Source organism: Neovison vison, chromosome 9, assembly GCF_020171115.1.
Source record: "Neovison vison isolate M4711 chromosome 9, ASM_NN_V1, whole genome shotgun sequence".
NCBI lineage: Eukaryota > Metazoa > Chordata > Mammalia > Carnivora > Mustelidae > Neogale > Neogale vison.
In genome coordinates, this window is record NC_058099.1 from 8,571,894 (window position 1) to 8,589,926 (window position 18,033).

Here is an 18,033-nt window from a genome sequence, read left to right on the forward strand (position 1 = left end):
AACAGCAGTACATCATCAAACATTTCAATGCCTACTCAAGACAACAGGGAGCACAGTTCTGTGGGCTCCAAATCCTGTTCTGCATCAGAGGGGGTACAGTTCTGATGTCATGAGTTATGATCCTCCTGTAGGGGAGGGACGGTAGGGGAGGGACTCCACGGCTGACTTCATCAGCCTGCGATGACAGCTGCATCTTGCTAGCTCTGAGGACCGGCCTCTTCATTCAGGAGACCAAGCACCTTGCAGAACCACGTTTTTACAGGTGTTTCAGGGAGACCCAACGGGTGTGTAACGTGCATCCACAGGTAAGTCCTGGTTGTCATTTTATTTCAAAAGGGAAAACTGGAATTGCAGTTGTTTGCAGATGACATAATCATCCGTGCAGAAAATCCAATGTAATCTACAAAAAAAAGCTGCTAAAACTAGTCAGTGAGTTTGGTAAGATTCAAGATATAAGATCAAAGGACAGAAATCCATTGTATTTCCACAAACTAGCAATGAATAGTCACAAGTTAAGTTTTTTAAACAGTTACTGGGGTTTAATTCACATAAGTCCTGGTCATCATTTGACAATGCCTCTGTCCTCCCTCACTTGTGCCACTGTCCTGTTGAACAAAGTTCATTACCATGGGCCCTGGCCATGTCAGAACTCCACTGGCACCTGCTGTCCATTCTCCTTGTGGCCTTCCTATGCTCTGATGACCCTGGAGGGGAAAGAGTTCACTTCTCTGGCTTTTGTTGGGTTAGGGGCTCCACTGCAGGGCTGCTTGGGCACAGGAAAGATTAGAGCTTAGTAAAGAGGGGCTTTCTTCCACAGTCCCCCTTAGGGAACAGTCACATCGCGCCTTGGCAGGAGAGCTGTGTCCATACCCGTGGACTGCCACACTGCCCTCCGGAGCCAGCCGCATCCTGACCAGGCTCCCTTCTGCTCCTCGAGCCCTGGCCTGAGTCTGGCTCTTTCTTTCTCAGGTGTCACCTTCAGGTGTCACTGCTTCTCCCTGACCCCATGCTCCCATTGCCCAGCTCCCTTGTTCCCTCAGGTTGTCACAGGTTTGAACTGGCCATGGGTGCCCCTCGCATCCACCCCAGGACGCTGCCTGGTCCTCAGTGGGCACAAGGAGCCACGGAACTGAGGTGTGTTGCTGAACTTGTCTGTGGCTCTGTCTCAGCCACAGTGAGGTGGTCCACTCCGTGACACGGAGGCAAAGCTGGAGGTTCAGAGAAGACCTAACCTGTCCAGGGTCTCGTGGCAATTTAAGATGGAGCCGAACCTGGTGCCATTTCCCTCTGACACTGAATTCTGTGCTGGTTCTGCTGTATCTTCCAGAACCAACCATTTCCCGCCAGTTTCTGAAACCCAGGGTCTAAGAGGCTCTGAACGGGGAGGCTGGTGGGCGGGTGGGCGGTGAAGGGGTGTTTGGTAGGTCAGTGGCAAGGCACTGTGTAAGAAAGACAGCAGCTTCCCCCATCCACATGTCGGGGCTCCAGTCCCTGCACACTCTGTCCCCAGGGCCATCGGGGGAAGCATCTCTCCCTTAAAGCCTACTCTCAGACCCAGCTTTCTACCCTGGGGCTCCTGAGTTTGGACGCCCTTCACCTGCCTCCGCCCTGGGTGGTGTTGGGATGGGGTTGGGTGGGAGGGAGGCTGGCTTTTGATAGGCAGCTGGGCTCACTGGGCTGCAGGCCCGGCCCCCTCCCCGCCCACCCCCCCATCCCAGCTGGCTCCAGAAGGGAAGCGGGGGTGGGGGCAACTTCACAGGGAAACTTTTGTTCTTGCCCAGAACAGACACAGGCTGGGGACCTAGCTTCCCCTTGGCTGCCACGGAGACTGGGGCCACTTGAGTTCATGTTTATTTTCACAGCGTGGATTCCATGGAGATAATCGGGCCTGACAGGGAAGCCCTGGTAGAGGGCTCCGGCCTCTGTGGAGTGCCTACTATGCGCTGGGGCCAGTAGGCAGGGGCCAGTGAAATCCATAAAGCTGCCCCAGTCAAGTGAACCACACTTGACAGAGGAGGGGGCGGCCACAGTGCAGAGAGGGAAGTCACTTGGGCTAAGGTCACACAGCAGGTCAGCAGAGAACTGGAAGGGGAGGCCACTGCTCCCCTGGGCTCTTTCTACCTTATGCCTGAGTTACAGGTGGAGAGCTCAGTTTCCCTGGGGCCTTCCTGGAGGAAGTACTGCCTGGTGCTCCACACAGGCCAGGGTCTGGGAGACAGGGAGAAGAAGAGTGGGGTGTCTCTTCGAGGGGTGCTCTGAGCCTCAGTCTTCTCCTCTGTGTAGTGGGGTTGAGAACAGTGTGTGTCTCATCAGAGGGCTGTGCGTATCGATTAGGAGTAAGAACCCACTCATAAGCATTGTTAATATTAGGATTACTGCTACCCTTCTATCCCTCCCAGTCCTAAAGCCTTGGGCTTGCCATGGGCTCCAGGAGTTCCCTAAAAGACCTGCCAATGCTGTTCCTGGATGGAAGCTTTTTCTGCCCTGGCTGCAGGGGATGTGAGAGGAGGCCTGAGCCATGTCTGAAATCCTGCTGCTGGTCTTCCCTGAGGAACAGCCTGATTTCACAGGGACTCACCCCCACCCCCTCCCTGGCTGGGCACCACCCCTCACCACACTGCATTTTCCTCATGGGGCTGCAGGGCCAACAGCAGACCAGCCATCCTCCCACTAGCCCCGGCCCAGGCCTTCCCCCAATTCCTCCCTCCACGTTAATTTATTTATTTTTCTGTATTTACTTTCCCTCTTAGTTTATTTCATTTCTGAAATACATCTTGAAGCCACAAATAGACCCAATTCACCAGGCCAGTTACGAGCACACCAGTAAGACCAGCATCTGACGCGTGAGGACCTGAGGAAACAGCCGAATCAAAAACCAAACATGGAACCAATAAAATCTTTAACCTGACACTACAAACTTCCCACAGACTTCAGAGAAATACCTCCAGAAGTGCACGACCTTTCAGTTTCTCCCCAAGGCTACCTCCTCCTCCAGCGGGGTCTTTCTAAAATACAGATTTGACCTTGTCACTTCCCGGCTTCAAAACCCTTCGATAGCTCCTCATTATTTATTATTCTTATGCGCTAACATTTCTCGCAGTCCTGTGCTGCGGGGTCCCGTGCTGAATGCCTTTCGTGCATTTGTTCCCGCGGGGCAGGGACTGCTGCTCTCCTGGTCTCAGGGATGAGGGAACAGCCACGTGGGGGATGGCAGGGTCACACAGCTGGCGAGTCGTGGGGCCAGGATGCAAACCCAGGTCAGTCGGAATCCAGCGCCCGGCCTCCCCACCTCCGTGCCACACCGCGGGATTCCTCAGCCTGCCCTGGCACTGACATCCCCCATCTCTGCGTGCGCCCGTGCTGCTTCTCCCTCTGCCTCGCTGGCTTGACCCTCCCCACTCATCACTTCTGTCCCTGTCTCAGCGCAGGAGCCCCTCCACCCCATGGGCCCAGCCCTCCACCTGGCGCCATTCTGCGGGACCTCCTTGCCTCCAGGGACCTGCTCCTATGACGTGAACTTCTGAGTTCAGAGCAGTTCTGGAAGTGGCCCGTTTTGAGATAAAAACCCTCCTTGACCTTGAGCCTCCTGCTAGCTACCATCTTCTATCTCTTTTCCCATTCCCTGCCAAGCTTTTAAAAAGACCAGCGTGTGGCCCCCGTCTGTGCCCACCTCCTCACCCACACCCACCCCACAGCTCTTGGCACTCTGCCCCCTGTCCTCGCCCCTCCCCTGCACTCTGGGTCACCACCTCTGGCAGTTCCTTCTCTAGCTACTTCTTGGTGCCTCTTCCTTTGCTCCGTGTCTTAAATTCTGGCATGCCCTAGTGTTCCAAAGCAGGCCCACAGGGTTCCCTGCACTGCCCCATCCTCCCTGGGAAATGTCAGCCACTGTGACCTTGGTGGGGGGGTGTCCAAACCTGCACCCCAGCCCTGGCTTCCCTCCAGAATCTCACAGCCAGCTGCCTGCTGGTGTCCTGGTGTCCTCACCGGGACACCCCATTTGTCCCTCAGACTGAGTGCATCCCCAGTGGAGCTCCTCCTGGGCCCTCCTCTCAGGCTGCCGCTTACCAGAAGGAGAAATTGCTGCATCTTCTAGACTTCTCCCTCTTCCTCTTCATTCTCTACTCATTCTCTACTCCTCCGGCTCCACACTGGCCACCCAGTCCTATTGGTTCTACCTTACGCACGTCCTGGGTGGCCTCTTTCCTTGGCATCCCCCGACCCCTGCCATCGTTCAGGTGCCAGGTTCTCTTGCCTCCTCCCATCTCCAGCCTTCCCCTCCAAACCCTTCTCCCCACTGTACACAGAGGGACCTTACCCAGATGCGAATGTGATTCGGTTATGTCCCTTCAAGGGCTCCCAGTTGCTCTCACAGTCAGACTCATCTCAGTACAACCCATTACAACGTGGCCCGTGCCAGCTTCTTCCTCCTACTTTCTCCCTGGGGAATCTTAGATCAGCTCACTACCCTCTCTCACCAGTGCCCTACACTTGATATTCATGTGAACTACCTGTGGACCCCCCATCACTGGAGGCTTTCCTGCCTTCATGCCCTCGTAAGAGCTTTTCCTTCTGACTCAGACACCCTTCCTTTCTGGTCCTGCAGGCAAACTACTGTTCATATCCAGGTCTTCGCTCAAGTGCCGCCTCCCTTTGATTCCCCTGGAGGACGCAGGTGCCCCCTCTCTCAGTCCTCTTGGAGCCTATACGGGCACCAATGAAAGTAAATATTATATCATAATAGTCTTGTTCTATCTGTTTATCTCCCCCCACCCACACTTCCACCAGGATCGGAATTACTTGAGGGCTGGATTCAGGGAGGATTGAACTCTGGGTCTCTAGTGCTTAGCCCATGGTATGGCACAGAGAGAGTGACAATATTTGTTGGGTTTCCTTCAATTCAGAAAAGAGAAAAAGAAAACTGGGCCGGAAGTTTGGAGGACCTCTTCTGGAATGGGGGTGGGAGGGCCAGGACTGGGGACTTCAAGCGGGAACCAAACTCAAACCAGGTCTCTTGGGTGGTATAGTCTAACTTGCGTCCGCATCTTGGGGTACAGAGCATCCCACAGAGTCTTGGACTGGAAATGGAGTTCCGGCTTTGTGGATGAGTTCAGGAGTCATCCCTCTTGGAGCCAGGCAGGTCTGGTTTTAAATTTCAGTCCTTCTTCCCAGCCTTATGACCTTGTGCGAGTCCCTTCACCTCTCTAAAGCTATTTCCCCTCTTGCAGTTGGAGGATGGTTATCGCCCCAGGACTGCATGGACTTCAGTAAGGCTGACACTAGTGGCTGCTCAGGAGATGTTCTTTCACACATTCCTGCAGTCTTGGGTCCTCTCTTGCTCCCCCAGGGAGACCTGGCCTGGCTGATCAGTGATCAGTAATGGTAGCTACTTTTATTTTCCATTTGTGCTAGGCACTGTGCTTAGCGCCCTACCTGAATTCTCCCATACCGTCCTCCCCATTTGCCAGTGAGGAAGCTCAGGTTCAGAGAGGTCAGTCTATTTGCCCAAGGTCACATAGACAGTGACGGATGCTGGGATTTCAAAGCAGGCCAAGCTCTTAACAGCTGGTCTGGTCTGTGTGTCCTTCCGGGCCAGGCTCGCCCAGACGGCTCCTGGTCCCGGTAAGGTTCAGCTTCCCTCCTAGTTCTCCCAGCCAGGCAGCCTTTGCCTGCTCCCCCCACCTCCCCTCTGCCCACTGCTAGATCTGTTTAAACTAGCCGAGCAGGGAGAGGTGGGGAGGCCGTGGAGAAGGTACGGAGATGTTTGTTTTCCTTGGGGGTTTATATCAACATTGGTCTTGACATTTCGCCTGTTATTATGTGTGGTTCTTTAGAGGGTGAAATAATATTTTCTTTTGCTTGAGAAAAGGACAAAGTTCAGACAGCGCTCTTGGCCCCAAATGGATTTTCCTCCTTCTCTGCTTTCCATGTGCCATAGCGGCTCCGAGTCCTTGGAGCCACCTCTGCGGGGAGGCATGGTCCCCGGGCTGCGGATATCCCCTGCTTGCTGGGGATGCACCGGGGAGTTGTAGATTTGCTTCAGGCCGCAGACTCCATCCAGGGGATGCCGTTGGTGGGTCGCACCTGCTGGTCTCTCCACACATGTCTGTGGTGGAGGCTTCTGTGTGCTGCGGCTCGGTCCTTCCACATGTTTGCCTTGCTCAGACGCACGTGGGCGGCTGGGTCAGGACACTCACCGCGCCCCCACGCCGGACACACCTGGGGGCGGTACACAGGGGTCGTGCCGACAGTGCGGGTGGCGTACTGGAGCTAAAGCGCCAAAGCTCCAGAGGCCCTCCCCAGGTTTCACAGACCATGTGCTTTAACTGGGCGCCTGGAGACCTAGACATTCTCCCTGATGCCTGGAGAGAATCCCTGAGCTCCAGGCACATCCTGGTTCTTCGAGTTCTGTGCAGCCTGCTGGAGGGCAGACGCGCGCGGGCTGTCGGCGTCCCAAAGACCTTGTTCTTTGGGTACATCCCTCGGTGTGCCACAGCCACAGGATGGCCACCGCCCCGGGTTAGCCTGCCAGGGCTGCCGGGAGATACTGCCACCAACGAAGTGGCTTAAAATAACAGAAATTTATTCTCTCACAGTATCTGGAGACCAAATGTGTTGCAAAAGAAACCAAGGTGTTGCCAAGACTGGTTTCTTCTCTCTCCCTCCCCTCCTTTCTTCCTTTCTTCCCTCCTTCATCCCTCCTTCTCTCCTTCCTTTCTTTCTCCTTCCTTCCTTCCTTCCTTTAAAAAATGATTTATTTATGTATTTTTAAGTCATCTCTATACCTATCACGGGGCTGGAACTCACTGCCCTGAGATTAAGAGTCGCGCACTCCTCTGACTGAGCCAGCCAGGCGCTCCAGGATGGGTTTCTTCTAAGGCCCCCAGGGATCGGTTTGCTGCCCTTCTCGTTGGGTCTGCCAGAAGTTCTGAGTGCTCCTGGGCTTGTAGCTGCACCACTCGGACCTCTGCCCCTGTCTGCACGTGGCCTTCTCCCTCTGCGTGTCTCGAGTGGCCCTGTGTCCCTCTTCCTTCTTACAGAGTCACTGGTCCTCGGACTCAGGGCCCACCATCATCCAGTGTGTCTTTATCTTAACATTAACTAACCACATCTGCAAAGCCCCTATTTCCAAATAAAGTCACAGGCTGAGATTCCTGCTGGATGTGAATTCAGGGGTACCGTCCAACCCAGGACAGCCCCCATTCCTTGAGCTCTCTCTGTGAAGAATGTACTACATTGCCTCATTTAGTCCCCCTGAAAGCTGAAGTGGTTGGTGTTGTCCTCTCCATTTTAGAGATGGGACAGCTGAGGCTCAGAGGGGAAGCTTTGTTTGCCCAGGGATGCACAGCCACTCGAAGGGGGTCTGGGCTTCAACCCCAGGACTGCTGGGGTCCTGTCGCCATGCTGCCCTGTGCAGCAGGAGGCTGAGGACACATTGCATACACACTCCACATCCTCTAGCTCAGGGCTATTCGACCATGGCTTCACTGACATTTAGGACAGATTAATTCCTTTTTTTTTTTTAATTTTAAAAATTAATTTAATTAATTTATTTGTAAAGATTTTATATTTATTTATTTGAGAGAGAGAAACAGCACCTGAGCAGGGACAGAGGGAGAGGAAGAGAGAGAAGTGAACCTCCCTGCTAAGCAGGAGGCCTGAGGGGGGGCTCGATCTCAGGACCCTGGGATCATGATCTGAGCCGAAGGCAGATGCTTAACTGACTGAGCCACCCAGGTACCCTTATAATTAATTTATTTTTAAAATTTAAATTCAGTTAACCTATACCATATGACTAGTTTCAGTGATTCATCAGTTGTCTGTAACACCCAGTGCTCATCACATCACGTGCCCTCCTTGCTGCCTGTCACTCGGTTACCCCACTCCCACCCCCTCCCCTCCAGCAACCCTCAGTTTGTTTCCTATGATTAAGAGTCTCCTATGGTTTGTCTCCGTCTCTGATTTCATCTTGTTTTATTTTGCCTTTCCTTCTCCTAGGTTCTTCTGTTTTGTTTCTTAAATTCCACATATGAGTGAAATTATATGATAATTTTATTTCTCTGATTGACTTATTCTGCTTAGCATAATACTGTTTAGATCCATCCATGTTGTTGCAAATGGCAAGATTTCATTTTTGTTGGCTACATAATATTCCACTGTGTGTGTATATGTGTGTGTGTGTGTATCACCTCCTCTTTATCCACTCATCTGGGACTAGACTGATTAAGTCTTTATTGTGAGGAGCTGTCCTGTGCATGGAAGGATGCCCATAGAATCTCCCTCCAGTTGTGGCCACCGCAGATGCCTCGGGATGGTGCCACCTGGGCCCTGATGTTGCCCTCAGGAGAGAACCACCACTGTGGGGCAGAGATGGTCTGTGCGAGGGGACCGGGGCTTGCCTCTCAGGTGTGACGGTGAAGGTTCGCGGTCATAACGGGGTGACAGTGAAGATGATGGTGATGACAAAGCATGTGACAGGTGCCCCAGCCTATGGCACTCCAAACCCTGAGGAACCCAGGCTGCGAGGCTGGTGAATGTGATCATAGCAACACAGCATCTGCGGACCCAGCAGCTCACCTTTGCCGCTTTGCAAAAGAGAAAGTCCGTGTTGTCAACTTCCCCAGGATGCTCCTAATATCCCAGGGGTTTAGAAGCTCCAGGCCATCCAGGCTCCCGGGGATGGTGGTGGGGCGGTCAACTGCACTCAGAATGGCTGAAAATGCCCACGGCCACCAGTTTCATAGTCCTTCTTTGGTGACCTTTATCACCTTCAAGGGCCAGCACCTATCTGGGTGGATCCAAAAGGTAAAATCTTATTTTAAAGAAGAGCAGCATCGTTTCTCCCCAGCATAAAGGCCTATGAGCTTACTAGATGGTCTGTGCTAAAAGTGTCTGGTCCCAGCCATCAGACGGAGCATCAGGGTTTCCCAGGCTCCCGCTCTGAGAGCAGCCGTCATCAGTGGGTTTAAAGCCTCTGCCTTCGGCTCAGGTCATGATCCCAGGGTCCTGGGATCGAGTTCTGCATCGGGCTCTCTGCTCAGCAGGGGGACTGCTTCCTCCTCTCTCTCTCTCTGCCTGCCTCTCACCTACTTGTGATCTCTGTCTGTCAAATAAATAAATAAAATCTTAAAAAACATTTACTGAGCCCCAAATACCTACTAGGCCCAGTTTCAGATGCTGGGGATGGGACGCACATGGACTTGAGCATGATCATAGAAGCACAGAAGATGCTGTGAAAAGAGGATGCCAGCGCTGACCTGGGGGGACTTGAGGGCTGGGAGGACCCCTCTGGAACGGGCAGGCAGAGGGGGGTCTTTGTCCTCGCCTGGTTCCCCAGGAAGTAGGGCCTGAGACAGAGCTTCAGTGAAAGTACTTTATGGGAACAAGGGACGCAAGGGAACAAGGATGTGTCAAGGTGACCCCTGCTATCAAGGGACACTATGTCTCAGTCCCATAGGACAGGGGTGGGTGTCGTGTTTCTTCACCCCATCAGCCCTCATGGGTCAGAGGCGTGTCCCATTCATGGCTCAGTGCTTCCCCCCGCCCCCCAGCGTCATCTCCAGGAAGAGATGACCACACTTGGGTCGCCGATGCGGGAGTTCTGAGTGGGTTTCACTGTGCAGCGTGTGGGGAGAAGACTTAATGCCGAAGTGAGGCGGACAGTGCGGTCCTGCCCATGGGAGCCTTTGTCCCATCGTCCCTGTGCGGCTGCAGTCGAGGCCGCAGAGCACGCTGGCTCCTGAGTGCTACAGAGTATCCAAATGGCTTTTCTGAGAAGGTGGCATCTGGGCTGGAACCAAGGAGAGAATGAATTAGCAGGTGCCTGACCCTCGGGGCCGCCTCTGAGGATGCCTAGAGAGAGCATATGGTTACAGGGTTTTTTTCTTTTAGTACAGAAAGAAATGAAAGTGTTAAAATTTTTTTTATTCCCCATGAGTTTCAGAAAGGTAGAGTATTTTTTAATCTTTTCGTTATTGGGGGACAGTTGACATACAATATTATTTTCAGGCATACCACAGTGATTCTGTGCATGACACAGTGGCGGCCACGAGAAGTGTTACCACAGAAAGAACAGGTAGAGTGGTTTTTACTGGTCACATCTTGACCTTTGCAGGGGCTTTGGGCCAAGCCTTGTGAGCCTCACTGGTTTCTGAGACCACACAGAACCAACTCTGCGTCCTGCCGAGATACAGCTGATGGGAAGTGCCTGTTGGGAAGTGAGAAAAGACACAGTGAGTAAGCCGGGGTGTGAGTCCCCGCTGGAAACTTCATGATATGATGTAACCTGTAGATACGTAGATATGCTGGTTGCTCTCCGGCAGTGCTGTCCCACCAAAATGCATGATATATATGCACTTTTAAAAGAAATATTTAATTTATTGATTTGACAGAGAGAGAGAACGGCAGGGGGAGCAGGAGAGGGAGAAGCAGGCTCCCCACCAAGCAGGGACCTCCATGCTGGGCTGAAGCCCCGTGTGGGGCTTGATCCCAGGACTCTGGGATCATGACCCAAGCCGAAGCCAGACATCTAACCAACTGAGCCACCCGGGCACCCACTGCACCCCAGTATATGCACTTTAAAGTTTTCTAGGAGGCATTTAAAAAAGAAAGATGAAAGTCATTTTAATAAAATGTATTACTTAATGTATAAAAATGTCATTTCAACACATAGTCAATACAAAAAATGAATGAGACAGTTTATATTCTTTCAGTTATATCGTGTGCGTGAAACCTGGTGTGTAATCTGGAGTGTCTAGCAGGACACGTCGGGAGACACTGGCCGTGTTTCAGGGGCTCAGTAGCTCCGTGTGGCTCGTGGCTCCTGTTGGACAGCCTAGCTCTAGACATAAGAAATAGCAAAGCCATCTCTCTGTGCCCTTTCCCCAGCTTTGCTCCAGCGGGAACATAGCCGCACCAGGAAACTGACATTGATGTCATCCACAGGGTTCATTCAGGTCCCCTTATTTTACATGTGGTCATGCATGTGTGTGTGTGTATCTAGTTTTGTGCCATTTTATCACAAGTGTAGACACGTGTAACCACCACTGCAGTCAATGTACAGACCAGTTCCCCTGCCACAGGACCCTCCTGTGTCCTCTTTCAACCATGCCCCTTCCTGCACCTCCCATTTTCACCTCTGGCAACCGCCGATCTGTTTTTCATTTCTGAAGTGTTGTCAATTTCAAAACCATAAATGGAATCATATGATACATGACTTTGTGGGACTGGCTTTTTTCGCTCAGCGCAGTTTCCCAGAGACACGTCCAAGTTATTGTCCGTATCCACAGCTCCTCACTTTTGCCGAGTAGTATTCTACACCCTGTGACTTAGCTACTGACCTCCTGCAGCCGGGAGCTGTTTGCGTGTCCGCAGTGGGCCCTTCATAGCTGTTCTCCCTTGGACAGTTGAATAGAAGTCCCATGGCTCATAGCCAGACGGGCTCTGAGCACTTTATAGTGATTAGTATTTAAATGACAGAGGGTAAAGGTTAAGATTAGGATAAAGATTAAACAAGATAATTCATATAGTGTTTAGCAGAATGGCGAGTAATATGTACCTGGTGAACATTAACCAAGATAAAGTTATTTACAAAAGTGAATGGGGGGGGCACCTGGGTGGCTCAGTGGGTTAAGTGTCTGCCTTCAGCTCAAGTCATGATCTCAGGGTCCTGGGATTGAGTCCCGCATCGGGCTTTCTGCTTGGTAGGGAGACTGCTTCCTCCTCTCTCTCTCTGCCTGCCTCTCTGCCTACTAGTGATCTCTCTCTCTGTCAAATAAATAAATAAAATCTTTTAAAATAAAGTGAATTGGGGTTTGCTTTAATGCACAGAAAGCAGAGGCTTACGAACTCCCAGTGCAGGATTGCTGAGCACAATCTTTTCTCCTGTAGATGTCCCAGATCGGGTTGTCCAGTGTTGTCTGCTGGGAAGCAGAGAACGTGGGTTCAAATTTGGCCTGACTCTAGGTTCTGCACGTTGCTCCATTTGCCCTGAATTCAGAGGCTGGGGAAGACCATCTTTGCTGGCTTGATGGGTCCCAGGACCCTCAAAGGAGCCCGCTGAGGCCATCTTCTCCATCCTCACACCTACCCTGCTGCCTCTACCCACCCTCCCAGCCTCTGCTCTGCGCTGCTCTCTCCTGCCCCTCGGGGTGGTCACGTCCTAACACCTGCTATGCCAGGCATTGCTCTCCATCTGCCTGTGCTCAAAGGTCCAGCCCCTCTGCTGTGAGGCTCCGCCCAAGCCACCTGCACACAGACAGTGGCATTTGTGCAACCGCTGTAAATTGTCGCCCACCTACACCTGTCCTCTGTGCACGAAGTTCAAGATCAGCACGGGTCCCCCATCCCTCCCCGGCAGCCTCCCCGTCTCTATCAAGGTGAGTCCTTCCTGCTGCTTGCTCAAGCCAGAGGCCTTGCTTTTTGCTCTCACTTCACACTCCACCCCACTGGGAAACCTTCTCAGCAGCCCCTCCCCAATCCCACCCCAGGTCTATCCCAACTCAGCACATCGCCCACGCCCTGACTGCTTCACTTGTGTCCGGTCCAAGGCACTGTCACCTTCTGCTCGAAGGACAGCAGTGGCCTCCTAACTGGCCTCCATGCTTGTAACCGCCTTGTAACGCACCCCTGTCCCCGCCCAGCCCTCCTCATCTCCTTCCCTGCTCCGTTTTTCCTGGAGCGCCCAGCACCAGCTAACCTACGATATTCATTGCTTATTAATCTTGTCTAGTGCCTGTCCCCGCCTTATTAGAACACGAATGCCACGAGGACAGGTATACGGGTCTCTGCTATGTCCCTAGAACAGCGCCTGCTGAGTGGCAGGCCTGGGTAAACGCTTCCTGAAGGCCTTCCCTCGGCACGCACAGTTTAGGTCGCCTTTGCCTGGGCACAGCGGCCTTGTTCCACAAGTGAAAACTCCCGACGCACCCTGGAATCACTGGCTGAGATTCAGGTTGTCCCCTGCTCCAGGCACTGGGCTCATGCCCTGTGACGTTGTCATGGTTACCAGAAGCCCTGAGTGGCCCTGGATGTGGGTCTCTCCTCACCCGGGGCCCATTCACCAGGGACTCGGCACTGGTCGGCTGCAAAATTGGCACCGGCAGGACAGTGACACTTGCCAGTCAGCCCAGGCCATATGTCAGCAACCACGCTGGTTTCCAACTGCCGGATGCCACTGGATGCCCTGGGGGCTTCCCCTTGAGTTGGGTTCCTTGCACCTGTTACTTCCAGGAGGGCCACCAGAGCCTGCAGAGATGCAGGGAGGCGATCAGACAACAATTCAACAAAGCGCTGCTGTGTGCTGTGCCTTAGGTGGCTCCTTCTATCCACCGTGGGAGGCAGGTACGGGCATCAGTGTCCCCTCACTTGAGCTCCTGTGAACCGGACCAACTGTTCAGGGGCTCCCACCAAGTGCAAGGTGAGCCAGCTGCGTGTTGCCAGCACCTGCGGGGCAGGGGGTGGAGGGGGAAGCGGGGGCTTTGGGCTAATGTCTGCAGGTCACGGGCTCCTGCAGGATCTGCACGCCCCCGCGTCCCCAGAGCCACTCACACCCACCCAGGATGAGATGGGAACAAGAGGCTGGGGTGGGGGTAAATGTACATTCGGGTCCTTCCAGACGCTCCCAGGGACTCAGCTTTGCATGGGTATTTCCACTGCCGTCCCTTATGGTTCCATCTGCTTCTGAAATGTGGGGGCTGCAGGAGGAAGAGTAAGCCCCCCACTGCGTGGCCTGCCCAGTGCGGTTTGGGTTCCCAAAGAGGGCTTGGCTTCCCCTCTCGCCTCGTCAGGATGCCGACTGCTCAGAGAGCGTGAGCGCCATCCCTGGGCAAGGGCAGACCAAGGCTGTGCTGCAGATGGCATGACAAGCGCCATGGGGACAGAGACAGGGGGAGGCTGAGATCACACGGGGGCTGGGGAGTGCAGGGGACGCTACCAGGTCTGATTCTCCGTGGGACAGAGTCACGGATACAGTAGAGTATGGCTGGGCACTGCGAGACAGGACTCTCTAGTGGGGACACAGTGCCTAGCTTAGAGCTGTTCCCAGGGCTCCCCTCCCCTCCCCATCTCAGGTCTCTCCCCCATCCTCTCCCCCCACCCCTGCCTTACCCAGTCCAGGGGCGCTGCTCCCCACGCTCTGTCTGTCGCTGCCACTGTCTGACGCGCCTTTGAAATCTTATCTCTCATCTTGTTCTCTGTTTCCTCCCTGTCCAGGCCTCATCTGTCTCCTGCCTCCCACCCACCCCCCACCTGCTTCCCATCTGTGGCCCCTCCCCCTCTCCCTGCCCGCTGGCCACTGTCTCTGTCCTGGCCTGTCCTGTCAGCCTGGCTCCAGCTCCAGCCCTTCCCTATGTCTCCAGGGGAGATCTCAGGGTTGTGGGTGAGACCCTGCCTGTGCCTGCTGCCTTCTGCATGTCCCCTGCCCCTGCCCCCAGCCCCCTTCCTTAGGCTTCCTTCCCTCCACTGGCCCTGACCCAGCCCTCAACCCCTCAGGCTCTGTGGTCAGCTGCCGGAGCTCCCTGAGGGCTGGATCCCAGGGCCCCTCTGCAGGCCTTCTGACCTTTTCAGCAAAGGCCACTCCTCCCTCCTTGAACTTGCCCAGCCCAGCCTTTGCCTGTATCACATGAGTCACAGATGCCTGGGGTTCTGTCTCCAATCTGTGGCCTCCTCTGGGGCAGGGACAACTCCCCCTGTATTCTTTACAGGTGGGGAAACTGAGGATTGGTGAGCAGGGGCACTATCCCTGGTTCTTCCTAGGTCTGACTCCATTGCAATCTTTAGGCCTCAGTGTGTGGGCCGCCCCTCAGTGAGGTCGTCCTGACTGCTTGCCAGAAGATGGCTTCCCACCACCGGTGCCCACATACTGTCCACCCCAGAACCCTGGTTTCTTTTCTCTTGGGGGCACCACCTTCCACTTTACAGGAAAAACAGGGGATGTCCTCACCCTCCCAGGGACCAAGGGCACCTGACATTGGGCCAACCTCGGTGTCCACAATGCCCTGGGGGCCCCGACAGAGGCCTCCAGCTTCCTGCCCCTGTTTTGGGGGACCAGCTGCCTCCAGAAACTTCTGTTCTGTGGAATCAAACCCGGAGTGTAGAGCCACACAGCTGCTTGCATTCAGGTCCCAGCCCTACTGCTTAGCAGCTGAGTGCAGGCAGGCAAGTAAGCCCTCCTCTTTGGGGTGCACAGCGCCTGCACCTGTAAAATGCCAAAGAGGGTGATGAGGGTGCCTGTCTTGGTGTGTTCTGAGAATTACATGAGTTACTGTATACGAGACCCAGCACATAGTAAGTGCTCAGTAAACAGCCCTCCTTGCTACCAAGTGCCACAACAGCAGCAAAAATGTAGTAGCAGATCATGTCCTTGAACTTGAAGATAATGGTGCCGGGATGTCAGTGGTGCCTTCGCCATGACCCCATCCCTCCTGAGTGCTTTACAGTCTCAGTCTCTTTGAGGGTCCTCTCAACAGCCACTTGGATGTGGGCTCTTGCTCCCATCTTCCAGACGAGCAACCCGGACATGGAGGGCAGAGACCCACCTGGTCACAGCTCAAGAAGTCAAGAGGTAGGATAGGGAGGCCAAGAGTGGGGCTTTCAGGCTGTAGGATGCCGGCTCAGGGGGACCTGGGACCAGTCACGTGGTCTCTCAGCCTTAGCTTACCTGTCTTAAAATGGGGATAATTGGTCTTACCTCACCAAGGCACCACGAGAATCTGGTGATGTCTGTGGGCTTACTCAGTGATCACTCAGTGAATGGTGTCTGACAGCAGAAGCTCAGGGCTGGGGGTTGCCCCTGGTCTGTTGACCCTGAGTCTGAGCCTTCCCTTCCGACTCCATGGCCCGGACTTCTAGGAGCACATGCGGCCCCATCGTGCTCTGCTAGGGATGCTCAGGCCTCTGGGACCACGTGTACGTCAAACGCGGCTTCTGGGGAGGTGAGGGCTACTGCCCCATTTGGAAGCAATTGGGGCCTGAGTCTCTTGGGCCTCGAGTCCATGTTGAACTTATTTGAGGCATTTGTGTCTTCAAAGTCGAAACCTAAACAAGGAAGGGAGTGTAACAGAGTGTTTTGCTGTTCGTTCAGCTTGTCCTCCTCTGAAGGGTATCCCTGGCGGGCTCCTCAATGGCTGCACAGTGCTGGTCTGCCTGGGTGGGCGCTGAGCTCCTGGGCATGAGCCTTCCACTGCCCGGGACCTTCCCTGGCTCCTGCCGCCCGCAGGGAACAGCCACGTTCCTTAGCCGGAGCACAGCTCCGAAGCGCACAGACCGGGACCCCTTCTTGGTTGTGGGATGTCGAGCAAGCACGTATCTACTCGGAGCCTCCGTTTTCTCACCTGGAACACACAGCAAATATTCTCTGCCTTATGGGTTTGTCTGGAACTGAGGGGTTTCCTGAGATGCAGGACTTCCAGCGCTAAAACATGGAAAGTTCCAGACACAGCGGGATGCGTTGGTTACTTACAGGGTTGTGGTGAGGACGAAAAGGGCCTCGAGAGCAGGGATGGCTGTGTCTTGTGTGCACCGCACCTCACAGTTTCGTCCCCTTTCAACTCTTGCCACTTCACAAGCTGGCCAGGGACCCTACTGATGCCCCCTCCTTTACAGAGGCGAAAACCGAGGCCGGAGAGAGCAAGCAGCAGCATATCCAGGGTGGGACGGGGTGGCTTAGAGTGACTAAATAGCACAGGTACAGAAGTCACCCCTGCATCTGGAGGGTGGCACTGTGTGGGAGTGTCGTGCCATGAGGCAGTGGAGATGGGAGATGGGAGCCTCAGGGCTGCCGGCTAGAAGGGAGGTCCTACCTTCTGCTCTTGCCGTCTCCCCATCAAGGTGGTGAGGACCAAAGGGCCGTGCAGGCGACGCTCTGGAGACAGCCAGACACTCGGCCTCCTGCACATAGGCCTTGTCCCCAAACTCTCACCTGCCCAAGCCCTCAACGCTGGGCGTTGATTTCCTCTGCTGTATGGGGTGAGTGATCACAGTACCTACCTAGCAGCGGCTTTTTAAAAGAAGATTGTAATGGATAAGAACGGTATAATTCACACATCGTTTTCCCCTCCAGCATCCCACTGAATCCTCACAATAACACTAGCTTGAGAAGTGGCTGTGATTCTCCCCATTTTCCTGATGAGGAAACTAAGTCTTGGGTCAGGGAGGAAGTCACCCAGAGCCATGCAGGAAGCAGGGGCAGGACTGAGGAGCCAGGCTGATGGGACCAGCCACGCCCTAGAGCCTACCCCATGTCCCCATGCCTGACTGCCTTTCAGCCTGTCACCCTCCTGACGCTGCCCCAGGACGGACTTTGTCCTTCGGGACTCCACTGAGAGCCCACTGGCTCTATGCCCCACCTTTTTTGCCTGCCTCCCCTCCTCCCTTTCCATTGTGCTCATCACCAGCAGAAATCAAAATAATTGATTTTCTGACTTGTCCATTTCTCCCACAAAAATGTCAGTTCCAAGAGGTCAGGGACATTGTCTTTTGTTCACAGCAAAGTCCCCATGCCTGGCACAGAGCAGGCCTCTGTCAAATGATTTGATTACCTTCTAATCATTAGAAGAACAAATGAAACTTGGTGTCCAGCAGTTTTGGTTGTGATGTGATGCAGTGCCTGATTCGTGCCAGCAGATGGCAGCAGAGAACAAGGTACCTGATGGGTGGAGCCCAGGTGAAGTTCACAGGTTTGACTTTAGAGCGTGGGTACTTGTGTGTGTGTGTGCGTGCGTGTGCATGTGAGTGTGCACACATGCGTGTGTGTTGCATGTACTGTCTTCTGCCTCCTTCCCCTAACCACTCTTCAGGCCTGCAGATCCCAACCCGATAGGAGGTCTTTTCCAATAACATATAATAACAGCTATCACTGATGAAGTACAGAATTGCTATGCGCCAGGCATCATATATGCCTCATCTCACCGGACCCTCCCATTAGCCCTGTTATTAACCTCATTCTGCAGGCAAGGAAACTGAGACTCTCCAGGTCGCACAGCCAGCGAGGAGCCAGGAGTGTTAGAATGGGATCGTTCCCCCCAACCATTGCGA